Source organism: Syngnathus leptorhynchus, chromosome 8, assembly GCF_054491065.1.
Source record: "Syngnathus leptorhynchus isolate UIUO chromosome 8, UIUO_Slep, whole genome shotgun sequence".
Lineage (NCBI taxonomy): Eukaryota > Metazoa > Chordata > Actinopteri > Syngnathiformes > Syngnathidae > Syngnathus > Syngnathus leptorhynchus.
The window spans coordinates 3,369,207-3,385,241 of NC_141202.1; the positions used below are offsets into that span (position 1 = coordinate 3,369,207).

Consider the following 16,035-nt stretch of genomic DNA (forward strand, 5'->3'; position numbering starts at 1 on the left):
CATTATTATTAGAAGGCCTCAAAGGGGATTTCAACTTCCACTCCCGTTTGTAGTTTTTGTTGCACACCGCACAGAGAAACAAACCAGACACCTCCAAAAAACGTGAAAACAGCGATGAACTTCTTGAGCGTGCCTGGCACGAAAGTATCGGCCATTGTTTTGGTCTGCATTGGAATTTAAACCGTTCCGAAATGAATTTTTTGCATCATACAATGTGATCGGCCAGGATTTGATATGTCATCGAGTAATGATACCAAGTACTGATACCAGAAAAACTTATCAGCCAATAACAAAACCTTGAAATACCGCTATCCACTTGATACCGATACTTGCCCATTCCTACAGTGGATAAATTCAATATTTCTGGATTTAGCTTCATTTCTTACTAAAAAAAAGACTACACAGGCTGCCATTTTGTTTTTCAGTCTCTATTGTAAATGGTTCTTAAATACAGTTTCAGCACACTAGGCACCGGTTGCATTGTTATGAATAGCTTGCGTATAGCGGTACTAAACATTCTGCTCTCCGTTGATTGGTCAACAGAGAATTGAAATAAAAATATGCTTGTGGAATACTTCCTAAGCACATTAAATTCCATTCTCAACCGCTTATTTATTGATACACGTATACTGCAGTTGTTTTATGGTAGATAAAATGGCGGGATTCACAATACACACTGCTGCAATTACTCTGCTTAGGTTTATTGCCTGTTGTTGTAAATACGCACTCAGATATTTTTGGAAGCGTTGCCCAATAACAACGAATATTTATTACCCAATGAACCAATGTCACACTTCCACACACTCTTCCACATCATCTTTTTGGAAGACGTGTCACAGCTTGCAGCGTATTGCCCTGCCAATTGCCTTATTTAGAAAAAGTGTCTCCTTGCAGACATCAAGCAGATTGTCAAGTGTTGATCTTTATTAGCTGATGCGGCGGCAAATATTCACAAAGCCAGACACCAGACGGGTGGTCTCATGGCTGTCTGGCTGAAATGTCACTACCTCACTTTCATACCAGAAATATCACTTGTAGCATCAATTTCTACTGACTCTCCCTGAGGGTACATTTCTTTATGTATGAAAATGTAACGTTCCCAGGCATAAGGTCAGTCATACTGACCCATTATAATTATGTCAAATAAATGCATTCATTAAGTTTGTATTTTAGAAGCAACATGCATAAATAAAGTCGCCTTGCCTAGCCATGGTACCACAACTGAGTACACACATAGTCCGTCTGTCGCACAACCAAACACACCACGTCACGGCACTGAGCTGCAAAATCCACTACCAACATGAGTCCCTGTCATTGTTTAGTCAAAAGAGCCTCAGTTTTACTATGGTCTACTTCTGTGGTGTCAAACATGAGACTCGGGTGCTATTTTTTGGTTCGCGGGATATTTTGTGCCCCCCCCCAAGTTGACCTTTTTTTTTTTTAAACGAACATTCATTTTGCATAACGAGGACAATAACACAAAACAAACAATGGATATAAAAACTCTCAAACATTAAACCACAGCAAAATGTCAGGGCAAGGGCACCAAAAACGCTACATCCAGTTCTGAGACTAAATCCATTTCCTTCCAAAAATTTTCAACATCTATGCAAAAGGAAAACAAAAACAAGCGTGTCAGAGTCCGACTGCAAATCAAAAATGACATTCATCAGACAAATTTAACATTTTCTGACATCACAGTTGAATAACATGTCCCCCATGTTTTTTTGCCGTGGGCATTTTCTGCCTTTTCTTTTCTTTTTTAATCACACGTGTTACGATAGCTAAGGGTCATGACATTTTTCGACAGTCTAATTTTGAATGGACACCATTCTTCCCTTTCTTTCTACTCCACATCAACATCATTTATTTCATTTGATGTGATCCTCCTGGCCGAGGAACATCTCTCCCTGCATCGCTCGTCCAAGCCTTCAGGAAGCGGCCTCTGGAATGATGTTGCAATGTGTGTCCATCCTAAACCCCACGAGGCTCGTATAGGAACCCGGGCCCTCTGCTGTTGTTGCGCCAGCTTTTTTTTTTTTTGCCTCTGAGCCTTCCGCGAGTATGCATGAGCATGTGTGCGCCATAGGTGAGTTTGTGCATGTGTTAATTGTGACTACGTGCAGCTTCCCTGTGCCAAAACTCTGCTTCTGTCTGTGTTGGTCTATTGTGTCTGCTCCGGTGTTTGGTGGCTTGTGGGCATCTGGCCGCTTTAGAGGACAATGCGGAGTGAGACAATGCTTGGAGAATTGATGAGATACTCTGCAGTACACAGGGATGAGGCAGCTAGCATGGACTTAAAGCTCCACGACTCTGAAAATCTGCAAGGCTTTGTGCCGTTTTGCATTGTGCGTGAGATGTGAGCTCTTTGTTGAGACATGAAGCTGTATAGTTCACCCCGAGTGCTGAAATAGCAACAGATCCCAATCTCGCCAGCACGAGCAATCCCGCGACGGGGATACGTCCGGCTAATTCCCAGTGACCTCCTCCATTCAACAGGAGCCAGCTGGCAACTTGTGGTATCCAAAATCTATTAGTCATTCGTTCTTTGTCACTTCCATCCATCTTTACGTCTACGTAAGCCATCAGTGTTTTTTGGTCGGGATCCAAATCAATCCGGTTCTGACACATGACCTGAATCATTCATCTCTCCCCCGCTGTCTCTCTCTATCTTTTTCACCTCTCTAACTGTAGGAGTGTGTAGCCAGCTGCCAGCCAGCATCAGTCACATTGTCAGTGCCTGCCTGGCTTTGGGGCAGCTCTTGGCTTAGAGGGCAAGCTCTGGCTGAAAACTTTGCCTCAGAGTCCGACCCCAAACTGCCGAGATTGCAGCTACGACGTTTAGCATATTTAGCCTTGTCACATTTGCGGAGCAGGTTGAGTACACGCTGTGCATTACTGTATGAATCGACCGCTATACCGCAATACAAACTTGGCCGACATTTTGAAACTATGAATAACTATGAAAATTCATAACTTCCCCCGAAACTTCTAAAAACATTGATTAAAAAAATATGATAGTGATCTAACTCTAAACTAATCTAAGATATTCAAATTTATTTTTAATCATTCAGCTATTATTCATCAGTTGCCTTTTTCTTGCAACTATTTTTTTTGACAGACAAATCTGTGTGTTAATTCATCAATCAACAGCCCTGTGAGAAGTTTGTGATGTATTTTACTTGACATTCAGAAATATATTCATTAATCATTTTCCGAGTTCTGGTCAAGCCTTCGTTTTGCCTCGAGAGAGAGAGAAAAAAAAACCCTGGCACCATCCTTGCAGTCACATGACAACCAAAAGGCTCAGTGGCCCCACACCGAAGCCAGTTTTTTTAAAATGCTGATTAAATTTTTTTTTTTCTTAAAAAGACATCTGAAATGATGATCTGGTGTCAAAACTGAAAATCAAGACGCACACTCCTCTGCTTTTAATAGACACCAAAGTGTTTCCACTTATTGCAAACTGTTTAATGTTACATATGTGTGAGAAGGTCACCCAAGGCTAGCCTAACTTTCGATACATTTGTTTGGCGTGAGCGAGAAACAAAGTGTAATCATTGTTGTGCAGGGTGTTGCTTCAACGTGTATGCTGTCTAATTAAGAGTATCCTCTCCTCGCTGAGACGGGTTCCCAAAGCCCCGCCAGCCATGATTAAAAGACAAGCTCTCAAAGGACTTCCAATCCGCTGCGGATACTTCCTGGATGGCATCCATACGCAATCAACCATCTCATCTTGACCAGAACGGACGCTCTTTCAACTCTGCGTCTCTCTCCGGGTCCTTCTCAAGTGTGCTGGCTTTTCTCTCTCGTTTCCTTCATCTGTTTACAGCCTTTTTTTTTTTTCCCACCACCCCCCGCTCTCTCAACTCTACTTCTCCCCCAAACAGCCGCTCGCTTCCCTCCCCTTTCACTTCTCCCAACCCTTCGTCTGCCAAGGCTTCACATCAAAGCCACTGATTGGTTTCTGACTGTTCAGAAGGCAGCATTTAATCCCGCTTTGTGTGGAAGAAAAAAAAAAGACCAAAAATAATCAGCATGAATATGGAAAAAGCTGCTTCGGTGGTAATATCCAGCTCGGTAATATCCATATCAGTCAAACTAACTTGGCTTCATTTGACTTGCATACAAAAGGGAAGGCCGTACTTTCCTCCAAAGTCACATTGTGTGGGATAAATATAGCAAGTTGACAAGGTTGTTGATTCAGGGCTGACATTGAGTCATGCTCGCAAAGCAACAATTTAATACTTTAATTCTCTTGTTTCCTTGCTACTATCTCTACCTTCTGATGTACAGTCCCTTCACCTTGGCTTGACTGCGCCATACAACATGGTTGCCCAAGGTTGTTTAGCGCTTTGGGAGTTTTTTAATTGGAAACTTTAACTCGTTAGCGCCTTGAGGTTGAACTCCAGGAAAGAAAATATTTAAAGACGATTCGTGACAGACAAAGTTATTTAATATGAAAAGATATATTACTGTAGAGTTAAGAGGAGTATAAAATATTAAGTCAGCTTTGTGTTGAGGTCATTCTTAAGTGGGATCTTTTTAAATTAAAAGTAGCTTAATTTTGAACATGAAGCAACTGGTTGACTCTAGTCTATTTTATTCATTGAAAATTATTTGCCCCCACAAAAAAATATTTAATTTTGCAGAATTGTGTGAAGTGAACAGAACAAATGAGATCACCAAATTAGAAATGTCACTTCTATATCTGCATAAAATTCAGAGGAACAAGAAAACTACATTTATGAGTGTCTAAATTATTGTAACACAATGCTGTACGATATATTTTGTCGAAAGCCACTGTAACAATGAAAAAAATATATAATTCCACCCAATTTCGCTGAGGTCTGGCTGACATTCTTTCTAATTATCGCCGCGGTTTGTCAACATCTGCCACATTGTCCATTTCCTGTTGCTGGTGAAATGAATGAAAGCTTTTTATCAATCGTATAATAGAAGATTCGCAGACAGACTTTTTCATATTGAGGGAGGACAAGGGGGAGTGTACTAGATAGATTTCCCTCTCAAAGATTGATAAAAGGGAGATATTTCTGTAACTCCGGGCTAATTCTGCAAGTAGCGCCAGATCTCGCCAGGGATTTACAAGACTGGCTTCAAAACAATTAGTTGGAGAATGGGAGCCATTTAAAAGACAAGGAGACAGATCTTAATACAGCTGTGGGCATTTCCCCGCGGAGGACTCATTTTTACAACCTCCTTACTGAATCTCTCTCTCCCCCTCTCTAGCGCTAATACTCCAAGCCAATCTCCTCCGTCTCATTTCACACAGAAGAGCATTTGATGAAAGTTACCATTGGAGGAAACAAAGAGGAAAAGGGGAGGGGGGGGGGGAAGGACAGAAAAAGAGTCAAGGAAGTTTTACAGACAAAAGCAATAGAGACCGCGAAAAAAAAAAAAAAAACACGCTTCAACAGTGTGATCAACAACAACACATAAGAGACACGGGGCCAAACACACATCGTGGGAGCCGCAAGTTATTAAACATCCATCTCTCTTTATGAGGACTGTCTTCCTGCTGCCCTGTGTATAGCGAGGACCAATCAGCGAGTCCACGTGTCCACGGGGACCAATCAGTGTTCAGAGAAGGACTTACTCAGCATGTCTTGGTATGCAGGTAAACGACACTGTTAAGCCTTCCTGGGTCTACGCAGGCACTCAAAGGAGAGGCAACAACCCCGGTTCTTGTTAATTAATGTGCTTTGTCAACCCTGAATTGAATTTTGGACGAATATTACACTCATTAAGAGGCTTTTCAGGGAGAGCCGATCCGGACATGACATCATTCACATTGCATTACACTGTCTCACAAGAACGTTAATGGAAGTAAGACTGAACTCATCGTGTGCACTCGATAAAAATGGCGGATATGCTGACTAAAACGATATGTATATGCAGAAAACTATAGGTGTGGACAAATTATTCCCATTTTAAGTGTTCCTAATAGTATTCAGCATCAACAATCTCCTTCTTTAGCTTTGACGCATTCATATCATCACCTTCCTAAAATAATGGTCTCAGTCATTTTTTACAAAAACTGCACCAAATAGTGATCAGATATTTAGATTTTTTTTCCAATTCATCTCCAACTAAAAAACTTTTTTTTTTTTTTAATATTTTTTACCCGGATATATTTTCAATCACATTCGGCAATCCTGCACAGTAGGAAAAATTATTCTGCAAACTCATCAAACTAACCTAACAATATACTGATATATATTATACTATACTAGTATAGATTTTATGAAAACCGCAGCTAATAGCAGAAATGATAATTATTTAAAATATATATTTTTCCATTAGGATGAACTCAACAGCGTCCCCGTGACCAATTGCAGAGTACTGCACCCCATTTTGACTCAGTTGATGAGAGATGCAAATCATCAACAGACCCACTTCTTAGCAATCAATCATTCGACTGTTAAACCCTTGCCTATGAAATATAATGCCTTCCTAATGGTATATAATCCTACAAAATTCTCTCCATAATAGCTTTGCCCATTAATGTTAACTATTTTCCCGAAAGGCTCACGATCCGTAGCTCACAGCAGACTCCTCAACACACCTGCCATTTGTAGAGTCCCACTTAAAAGCTCGGATGTCACTTGTGCTATCAGCCTGCAGAAAATTGAAAAGTCGAAGCAAAGAGGGGCTGCAGTTGTCAACTACTCACAAATGCCCCATTCAAGACTCTCTGTATTGGGATTTTAATTCAGAATTTCTGTATTATTTGCATGTTAAGGTGTCTTTTACACTGGGGAGCAATTAAATGATAAAGCGCCGCTGTTGCAGGTTTATGTAAATTCCCTCTGCTCCAGGCTTGCATTGAGAGAAGGCTCGGAATTACCGCGTAGCAAATAACTTCAGGTGATGCATATTATTTTTTGCTTTTAATTCTTTTCTTCGGTTCAGCCTTTATTTTTTTAGTCAGTGCCGCGCAAGCAAACATTATAAATAAATAATTAAAGCAATATCAACACAAGGTACAAGCAGTAAACAAAACAATTTCACAGGTACGTGCATACTAGAATGGATGGAGTCAATGATAAAATATTTGAAACAAAAGTAAATCAAGGCATCCACCTGAAATTGTAGCAAATGATTAATTGAAAAAAATGAATTAAGTCTTTTTTTAAATTTATTTTTATTTATTTCTAAATTCATCTGGAACATTTAGGATATTTAGAGCTAAGGCATCTTTATATTTGTTCTACATCCTTAGTTTCCTGATTGGGCCTCGTTTATCGGCAACAAAATTAAAGATTTTTTTTTTTTTTAAAGCTACATTACGATTAGTGATAACAGAGTTACAAAGGGCGCGTCTCATTTCTGGTTGAATGTAATGTTGATATTTCCTGCAGAATGTTTTGCTGTCATTAAATAAATGCCATTCAAGTCTGTGATATTATGCAACATACAATTTTGCATTTATGTGAGTGAATAACAGCGACTTAAAAGAAACAATAACAGACCAAGTGTCAAACCGGTGTGAAATATATCGCCTGTGACACAAATGTCGAAGCACTTGCGTTACAGGTGGGCACTTTTCTCACACTCACCCTGCGAAGGCCCTCGTGTGCGCTTTCAACCTTCATCTTTCCAGCTCATCAACTCCGATAGGAGGGCTTGGTATTTCGCTTTCAAGTCACCTCTGAAACACAAATGAGAAAGAAGGTGATGTGCATGAAAACGGAGGGGTGGCGGCGGCGGCGGCGGCGGCGGCGGCGGTGTTCTCTGACAACTTTAAACTGGCTTAAGATCAATAATGCAACCCCAAGCTACAGTGGAGCTGACAGCACTGACTGACTTAATTGCTTTGGACTGTCATGGCACACTCTGTAGATATTCACCGGGTGGGCTGTCCTACAGGTTTGTCCTCTGTTCTTCACGTTACATTGCATATTAGTAACTTTGTAAGAAGTCTCAATTTATATGTACTCTCGTACTGTAGGAGCTGCGAGAATTGCTTGTGACTAATATTGATCATGAAAAATCTTTTTTTTTTCCCTTACCTGGCAAATCAATTTTCCCAATTTGCTAGGAAATTCTATTGTGGAGCTATTCAATGCTCCTCGCAAGATTGCCGATACATGCTGGATAGAAGCTTTATATACAGAAAAAATAATGGGCGTCAAATCAAGAAGTGTATCTGCCCTAGGCTGTACTACTGCTATCAATGATAAGAGTGAAAAAGATGTGCGCCCCCCGCCCCCAATTAAATCGATGGCAACTCTACGATGAGTGTCAAGGCAGGAATTAAAGTAATAGAAATCTATTTTCCCTCACACACTCCTTCACATGAGAAATGTTGCATACCTCTTAGTCAAATGACCCTGATGTTGAACAATGTGGAATTTGAGCCACAATTTTGTGAAAATTGTACAGAAGGTTAAAGCCTCAATGTATCTTATGAGGCTTCCATTCAGTTAGCAATTTAAGAATTAACTCCATAAGTAAGACTAAATAAAAATTTGTTTTCCTCATTACAGCCACTGGCGGAGCTAGAGGGGGGTTCCCCCTTGAAATATGCTTTTTCAATTTTCCCATTATTTTGGGGATTTTATTTTTCAGCATTTCCACCTGGCCCCCATAGGATTTAGTGTTTTGGAATAATTTTTTGCTTTTTTGTACATTTATTTTGTTTTGTGGACCACTTGAGATATTCTTGGACCTAGCTCTGCCAGTGATTACAGCCTCCTTGAGGACTGGAGTAGAACTAAGTCCAGCTCTTCAACTCTTCAACTTTATGTTCAAGTCTTTATCTGGTTGACACCTGTCTGAGTTGCTCACTCATAAATCATTCAGGTGACACCTTCCCAGCGGTATGTGCTCTCTTCTGTTTATATTGCTGTCATTTACACAGGTTTTGTTTTTTTTTACACAGAAGGCATTAACAGGCAAATGGAGTCCGGCTGCTTAACATTCAGACAGTCGGTAATCCCAATGTCTTAACAACTGTTGACACGCTCTTTAAAATATGCGCATCTGTGTATGTGTGTCTCGAGCTGTGAAGGAAGTTGGAGGAAACAGTTGGCACCACCGCGTCAACACCCAGTAGTCAAGTATTGATTTTTTTTTTTTTTTTTTTGCTTCACTATAGCTTTTTTTTTTTTCTATCATCAGTTTATATTTCACTCATCCTGCCTTGTCCACCCAATGGTTTCATTTTAACACCTCTGCCCAAAGCTAATGTTTTAGTTTGTGTAAAAACTAAGAAATATAATCCCCCAAAGAACAACCCATTAAATTTGGGAGACGATCCAGAATGTTTTGTTTATTTCTTTGGAGGATTTTGCAAAAGCTTCTTAACTGTACAATACAGCATTCTACAAAAAAATAAAATTGAATGGGAAGGCCATGGGCCGTGAAAGTTGCATCTCCCGCATTGCAACAAATGTTAACCAACAAGCTACAGTTGTTTCCTCAGGTTGGAGCAACAGAGTGAGAAAACGAAACTCGACAGAGCTCAATACCGCCACCCTTAGGTGATGACATGAACTTACTCACAGCATGACGAATAAAAACCGTTCGTACATACAAAGATAGATACATCATTCTGCTCCATAAGCTAGTTTGGTAACCTTGGGAAAAGGAGGAGGGGAGAGGAAGAAAGTGTTTGCGTGTGAAACCGACAGAGGGCAGGGGGTGGGAAACAAACGAGAACGTGTGTGTTGTCAGTCTTATTGCCGTTTCAGCATCTTGCTTGTCAGCTTGTGTCTGCTAAAATGTTGAAATTGACATCTGAGGCAGCAACAAACACAAAGAGACCCATCTAAAAAAAAACTACAATGAGAGAGTGACAATAGCAAGTTAGCTAAAAGAATGAGCTATTGCGTTTATATTAACACCAATTGAACTACTGCTAGCATAACAGCTAGCATAACAGCATTTAGGAGTCACTTCTGACAAACATGGCGGTTAAAATAAAGTGACCTGTTTACGTCACGCGACTTTCCAAAGCAATTTAAACGAGTGTTATGTGTCACTCTGGATCAACATTATTCAGCCCTAGTGTTTACCTTCCCTTAGTCTGATTTGACTAACTGTATACACAAATCCCCTTTGGTGCTGATTTAATTGGCAATTTAAAGATGATGAAAATAATTTTCAAAAATAATTCCTGCAAATTTGAGGCCGTTAGCAACAAAACCTCTCTGATCAAGTTGCCCCTCATAAAAACAAACAGCAAATAATCTCTGAAAGCTTTGCTTTAAGCTGCACACACACACACACACACACACACGTGTATATATTTTGAATAGCGAAGCAGAAACAAACATGTGCATAACGTTCACACATGGGGCGAGGTGTCTGTGCACGTACCTTTTCTGGCAGAAGATCAACAAATGAATGTGTGTGTGTGTATGTGTGTTGTGTACAAAGTAAAAAGAACAGCTTCTTGGACAAATCCAGTCTAAATAATCATCCCGTCCTGGCTGTTCAGATCCCAACACTGTGTCCCATGTGGCTTCATTACTGTTTCTGCTAATTAAGCAGCTCCAAATAAACACCATCTTCAGCCTTCATTACCACAAACACAGCAGCAGCAGCAGCAGCAGCAGCAGCAACACATGCTTCAACCGGATAGTTCTGTCCATGCTGGCATGGATAAATATGCAAATGTATTCTATATTGTTGAAAAGACAGAACATAAATATATAATTAATTGCAGATTATGATACTCTGGTTATTTTATTCATACTTGAATGGGTCTGTTGATGTCAACTTGTTGAATATCTTATTTCTATTGTATTGAAAATTTAGCAAAGGTAAAATCTTATCTGTTGATATTAAATTGAAGGCAATTTTTTTTTTAGCTCTTATCTTAAAATTTTGCCAAACATAGTAAGAATGGAACTACCGAAGTATGGAAAAATGTTTCACTGGAAAATGGGTTCAAACGTACTTGCGTAATTCCTTTAAAATAAATTTTACTGAGTTTTACAGAAATCTCACATGAGAATGTCATCAAAATTGAACCAATGGATTCTGAGAAATATATTCCACGAGAATTTGGTCACTTCCTAATACTACAGGGCCGTTTGATGATCAACAATATCGGCGCTTCTTGAACCGTGTCAATAACGGATAACAATTTTGTAACAGCTGGCAACAACGCAGACGACAACAAAGATCTGCTTTCATTAATTGCAATCTGCAGTTTAAGTGTAATTACAAAAGCGCCGACTTTGCCTAAATTACATCAGAATGATAAAAGCAAAATGCTTTGAACTCCCCGTAAATCCAACACACATTCTTTTCAAAACGCGTCTGCCAACATGTGTCTGTGTGTGAAATAATGAGCAGCGTATAAAAACATAAATCATATGCGGAAATGCCAGAAAGTTCAATTTATTCCTCCATTACGACTCGGAGTTCAACACATAGTCGAGCGAGAGGGAGCTTTTGATTATGAAGCTGTTAAAAAGTGGAGCACAGTGTAAACAACAGGAGCTCCCAAACTGAACTTGTACATTTCCCTCCATCAAAACAGAACGGGTTCTAGATGTGCATACAAAGACAGTCGGGGCTACAAAATGCTCGGGGATGTGAAAACGTTTGAAGACTGCAGTATGGCAATTTTTGCAACCAGGGTTTAGCTTTCACAAGGCGGGAAAGGAAGATAATGTCAGAGGAGATTTGATAAAATGCTGCATAACCTTGTGGCTTAAAGGACACAACACCTCTTTTTCCGGTTACGCTTCAAAACGCAATCTTACCTCATTTTTCTTTTTTTCTTTTTTGCAGTCTCCTTGAGCAAGCACCCACTGAAATACAAAAAAAAGAAAAACTCTTATTTGTAGTCACGGTCTGATCTGACCAGTGTGTTTGAGATTTAAAAAAAAAAAAGAAAAAAAACATGACATTGTCTGCAAAGGTCAGGTCAAAATCTATTTTAAAATTTTCTATTCAAATTCTCTACCCTAATTACATGATATTAAAATCCACTAGGTGTAGGAAATAAAAAGTTTCAGTGTCAAAAATATTTGATCCCTTGGCTTGATTGTATTGTGGGTGTGTGCTGCATAAAAAACTTCATTAAATTAGAAATGAACTCATTCAGTGCCATTGACGGTTATAGTCGTCAAAGATATTAACTGGGTAGGCAGTGAATGAGTTAAGTTTTTTAATATATTCTTCTTCCTCTTAAGCCAGTGGAAAAACCAAAGTTGGTCTCTCAAATTATGTGGCACCCACGCATGATGACGGGCAGTTCAACTTTAGAGAAGTTTCGGACGATGACCATTTTGACATTGGGTTAAAGACGGGGCCTGTAAATGCAACACGGATGAAAAGCTTCTCCATGGAGCTCAGTGCAAACTCATTTACCTCCTACATCCCCAAATTCAGTGAGAGAGTAGTGAAGGACATTTCCCCAGGCCTGCTCTTGGCTCGACACGCAAAATAAAAGCATGTGCATGGAAACACATGCAGCTCTCCCTCCCTCTCTCATGCCCTTTTATATTCCCAACCAAGTCAAACTATTTTCGGTGCTCTTCAATTCCACTTGCTGCTTAAATTGCCATAAGTCTCCAGGGGACATCACAACATTACCGCGAGGCTTTCAACATGAGATGATAATCTATGAGTTCAATATTTTGTCACCTTTGTACTTGAAAATTACAACATAGAGGCAAGGGAGGTAATGAGGCAAGAGTTTAGATGAGGGGGAATGTCATGTGACAACTTTGATTCATAGTCAGGATGACAACATTGTCAACGTGTAGCATGTGGTTGCAGCCAATGTGACACAAACATTTATCGTCAAAATGCACCGTGCATGACAGTAAAAGGTTCACATTGGCAGATGTTTGCAAGCACTGTGATGACCTTTATCTCACTTTTAAAATGAGCAACTAAAGAATCGATATGTCATGGTAAAATAGCATTATCAAATAATAATACAAATATTTTTTTACATATTATTGTATGTTTGTGAAATCTGTTCAAGAGCAATTTTTTTACAAAGTTTGCACACATCCTGGCACCCAGCTGTTCATAAAACCCGGTGCCACACCCACCATCTCCCATTTCGACATCCTATTATTTATTTGAGCTCAGTCACAGAAAGCGCATCTGCCCCTCTTGCTTTCCCTGGGTGAGAGATGGATGCAGGAGTCCTTGGCTGAACTGTAAAAGTGCTGATGTGGCGCCAGTCCCACTAACAGCATGATGACGTCTCTATCCGTCTCCCCATGACATACCCCGCCTCACGGAATCCAAGAAAAATATAGACATTTTACTGTACAATGGACACCAGCTAAGCAGTTTTCAGAGTTTGGTCATGTGACATTCACAAGCTGAGCCCTCATTGGTCGCAACTGCCATGTCATTTTCAGTCTAGAAAATTACAAAATGGCCGCCCCTGAGATAGCTTAACAGGTGGATTTAGCTACTCAAAACTCAACACCACCGTGTTTAAACTGGTGGGACTGTATAGAACACGGATGATTCATATAGATTTAGATATATTGTGCGTGTATTTTTGTAATTATCCGAGTTTAGTTGTTTGAAGACTTGCACTGAAGTGAATCAACCACTGACGCATAATTGACATAAATGACATTGTGGCGGGGAAAAAAAGTACAACTCCCATTTTGTATGAAAGTGATACATTTTAGCTTCTTACTTGGGACAGCAATGGTGGTCATAAACTTCCTTTATTTTAAAATTAAAAAAAAAAAACGAGCGCTTACCTTCCGTGCTTGATGCGTAGTGTTGATTAGCTTGTTCGTTTTGGCGCCAGATTTGTGTATGCGCAGCCATGCGGTGAGGGGGTGTGGTCACTGTCTATTGCGGACGTGTAATTCCCTGTGATTGGCTTACCTGTCTGTCAATCAAGTGATGGGATGATTAGAGAAAAAAATATATTGTATATATAAATATATATATATTTTTTTTAATTACATATAAATATATACATATATATATGTATATATATATATATATTTATATATATATAATTTATTTTTTATTTTTTAATATCATACAATCAGTAGTAGCGATCGATGTAATGAGCACTCCTGGTATTGAACATATAAATAAAAGGTTTGGTTTTGACCTACCAAGATGAATATTTATACATTTTTCAAGGTGGCAAAATGACCAAGTAGCATCATTCATGTTACAGCATGATCGTCATCTATCACACACTGCTTATCTTGCAGCATCTTTATTACTCCATCAAGTCTCCTATATAATCAGCATCTGTCTCAGTTGTCCCTCACACTAACACTAACCAATACCAACCACCAGCAAGCCATCACTGACTCAAACACACACGCGCTCTGGCTCAGATTCACCCCCACGCACAAACACAAGTTCATGCAACATCACTCAGCTGACCTGAATGATGTTGGAGTGTGGAGTTCTCCTGCGCCCGTGTTCAAGTGACTCATCTATCCTGCCGCTGCTTCATTACAGCCTGCAAGGGCAAACGCTATCTCCCGCTCCTTCTGCCGCCCCAGCTGGAGGCAGAGAGATGGAGATATACAGTAGGTAGAAAGTGTGATATCGCTCTGTCTTCCGTATCGGCTCCCCCACCTTCATCTTGCTTTTCTCTATATTTATCTCCTGTCTCCACATCTATTGCTTTCTATCTATGTTTTCAATCACGCTCACTGCCCTCTTTCAACAAATACCTTGAGAGAGTGTTGGGATGTTTCAGTAGCTAAATGTCAATAGTTTAACCCCCTAAAAAGTTGCAGACTTGACTGCAATGCAAAAGGCTTTTTGGAGCAGCACTGCCTCACTGTCCCATATTTCTGCTTTAGCCGAAGAGGATCTAAATCCCCCCACCCCACCCCAAATGTGGAGGAGAGGTTTCCAAGAAAGATGTAAGCCACAACTAGACGGGTTTTTAATCTGTTAGGGATGACATGAGTATAGCTTAACGAAGAGATGAAAGGTGAATGGATACAATAAGAATGATATTTTCTAAAAGGCAAAGAGCGAGATTGTGTTCTGCTCAGAGGCACAGCTTTTTTTTTTTGCGTCTTGAGGCCCTGGGGTAAGGCATAAATAATGGATTGCTAAAAACCTCTTATTCTCTCAATTTTATATGGCTAGCTGTTATCAAAAATAACCGGATCGGTGGCGCGTTAGCAGACTTGCACGCAACAGAGTGGTTTCTAGTCTGAGGGGCTTATTGGGCTAAAGTACAACTCGCTAACTTTTTTCTGTTGTCGTAGTGCAATGCTTTTACAAAAACTATTCCAGCAAGAGCAATATACTTGGTCTCAAAGTCACACAGAAACTTGAAGGTCAAATAATCTTTGGACCGAGACATCAGCCTATTACTTGAGACTTTTGCAAATCTTGTGAGAGCTCAGCTCAAATGCATTGAGGACTGAAGGGATTAACACTAAGTATATTTAACATTTTCTTTTGGCTATTTTAAGAAAGAGGAAAAGTGTGATAAACATCCAGCATTTTTTTTAAAATCAAAATATGAACAGGTTAGGATAAAGTGGAGAAATGAATGGATGAAGCTATGAAGAAGTTAGATTGAGGTCAACCAGGATGCTGAAATTGTATGTTGCAGAAGTTACACTTTAAAGAGTTGCATGTACGATAAGTTATAAAGTTTCAATCGATCTATGATCTTGGTTCTCTTATCCCAACAACCACAGGCACCCAAAGCTCATTACTCTTAAAGACAACCGTTTCGACAGAGAGGACTGATAAAGCTGAATCAATGCCAGTGATCACTTGCCACCATGATATGTAAAAGCGCACTGAAGAAGAAACGACAAAAGGGGTCAGTCTCATTGAATGAACTCTGAAGTAGTTTCATCACGATAAGGACGATAATGAAATTCGAAGTGCAACTTTTCTCATTGGAATGGTCATTAAATTAAAAGATATGCAAATATGTATCATAGAGCGAAGGCAAGTTAATAATAACTTATTATTATTATTATTATTATTATTATTATTATTATTATTATTATTATCAGAAACGGCCAGTGGGTTACAGGGTCAGACTCCAGCGCGGCCTTTTACGTCACTATT

The 16,035-nt window shown here is 39.7% G+C and overlaps 1 long non-coding RNA gene across 1 annotated transcript in view; it reads right to left on the reverse strand.

Moving 5' to 3' along the window:
• LOC147051942 (uncharacterized) overlaps positions 1-13,775 on the reverse strand; it is a 49,677-nt gene extending 35,902 nt beyond the window's left edge. Inside the window, exons 1-3 of the long non-coding RNA XR_015066864.1 lie at positions 13,719-13,775; positions 11,742-11,789; positions 7,581-7,672 (exon numbers count right to left, since the gene is read on the reverse strand). This is a non-coding gene — a long non-coding RNA (uncharacterized LOC147051942). The remainder of the gene's footprint in view (positions 1-7,580; positions 7,673-11,741; positions 11,790-13,718) is intronic.
• Positions 13,776-16,035: the final 2,260 nt, after the last annotated feature.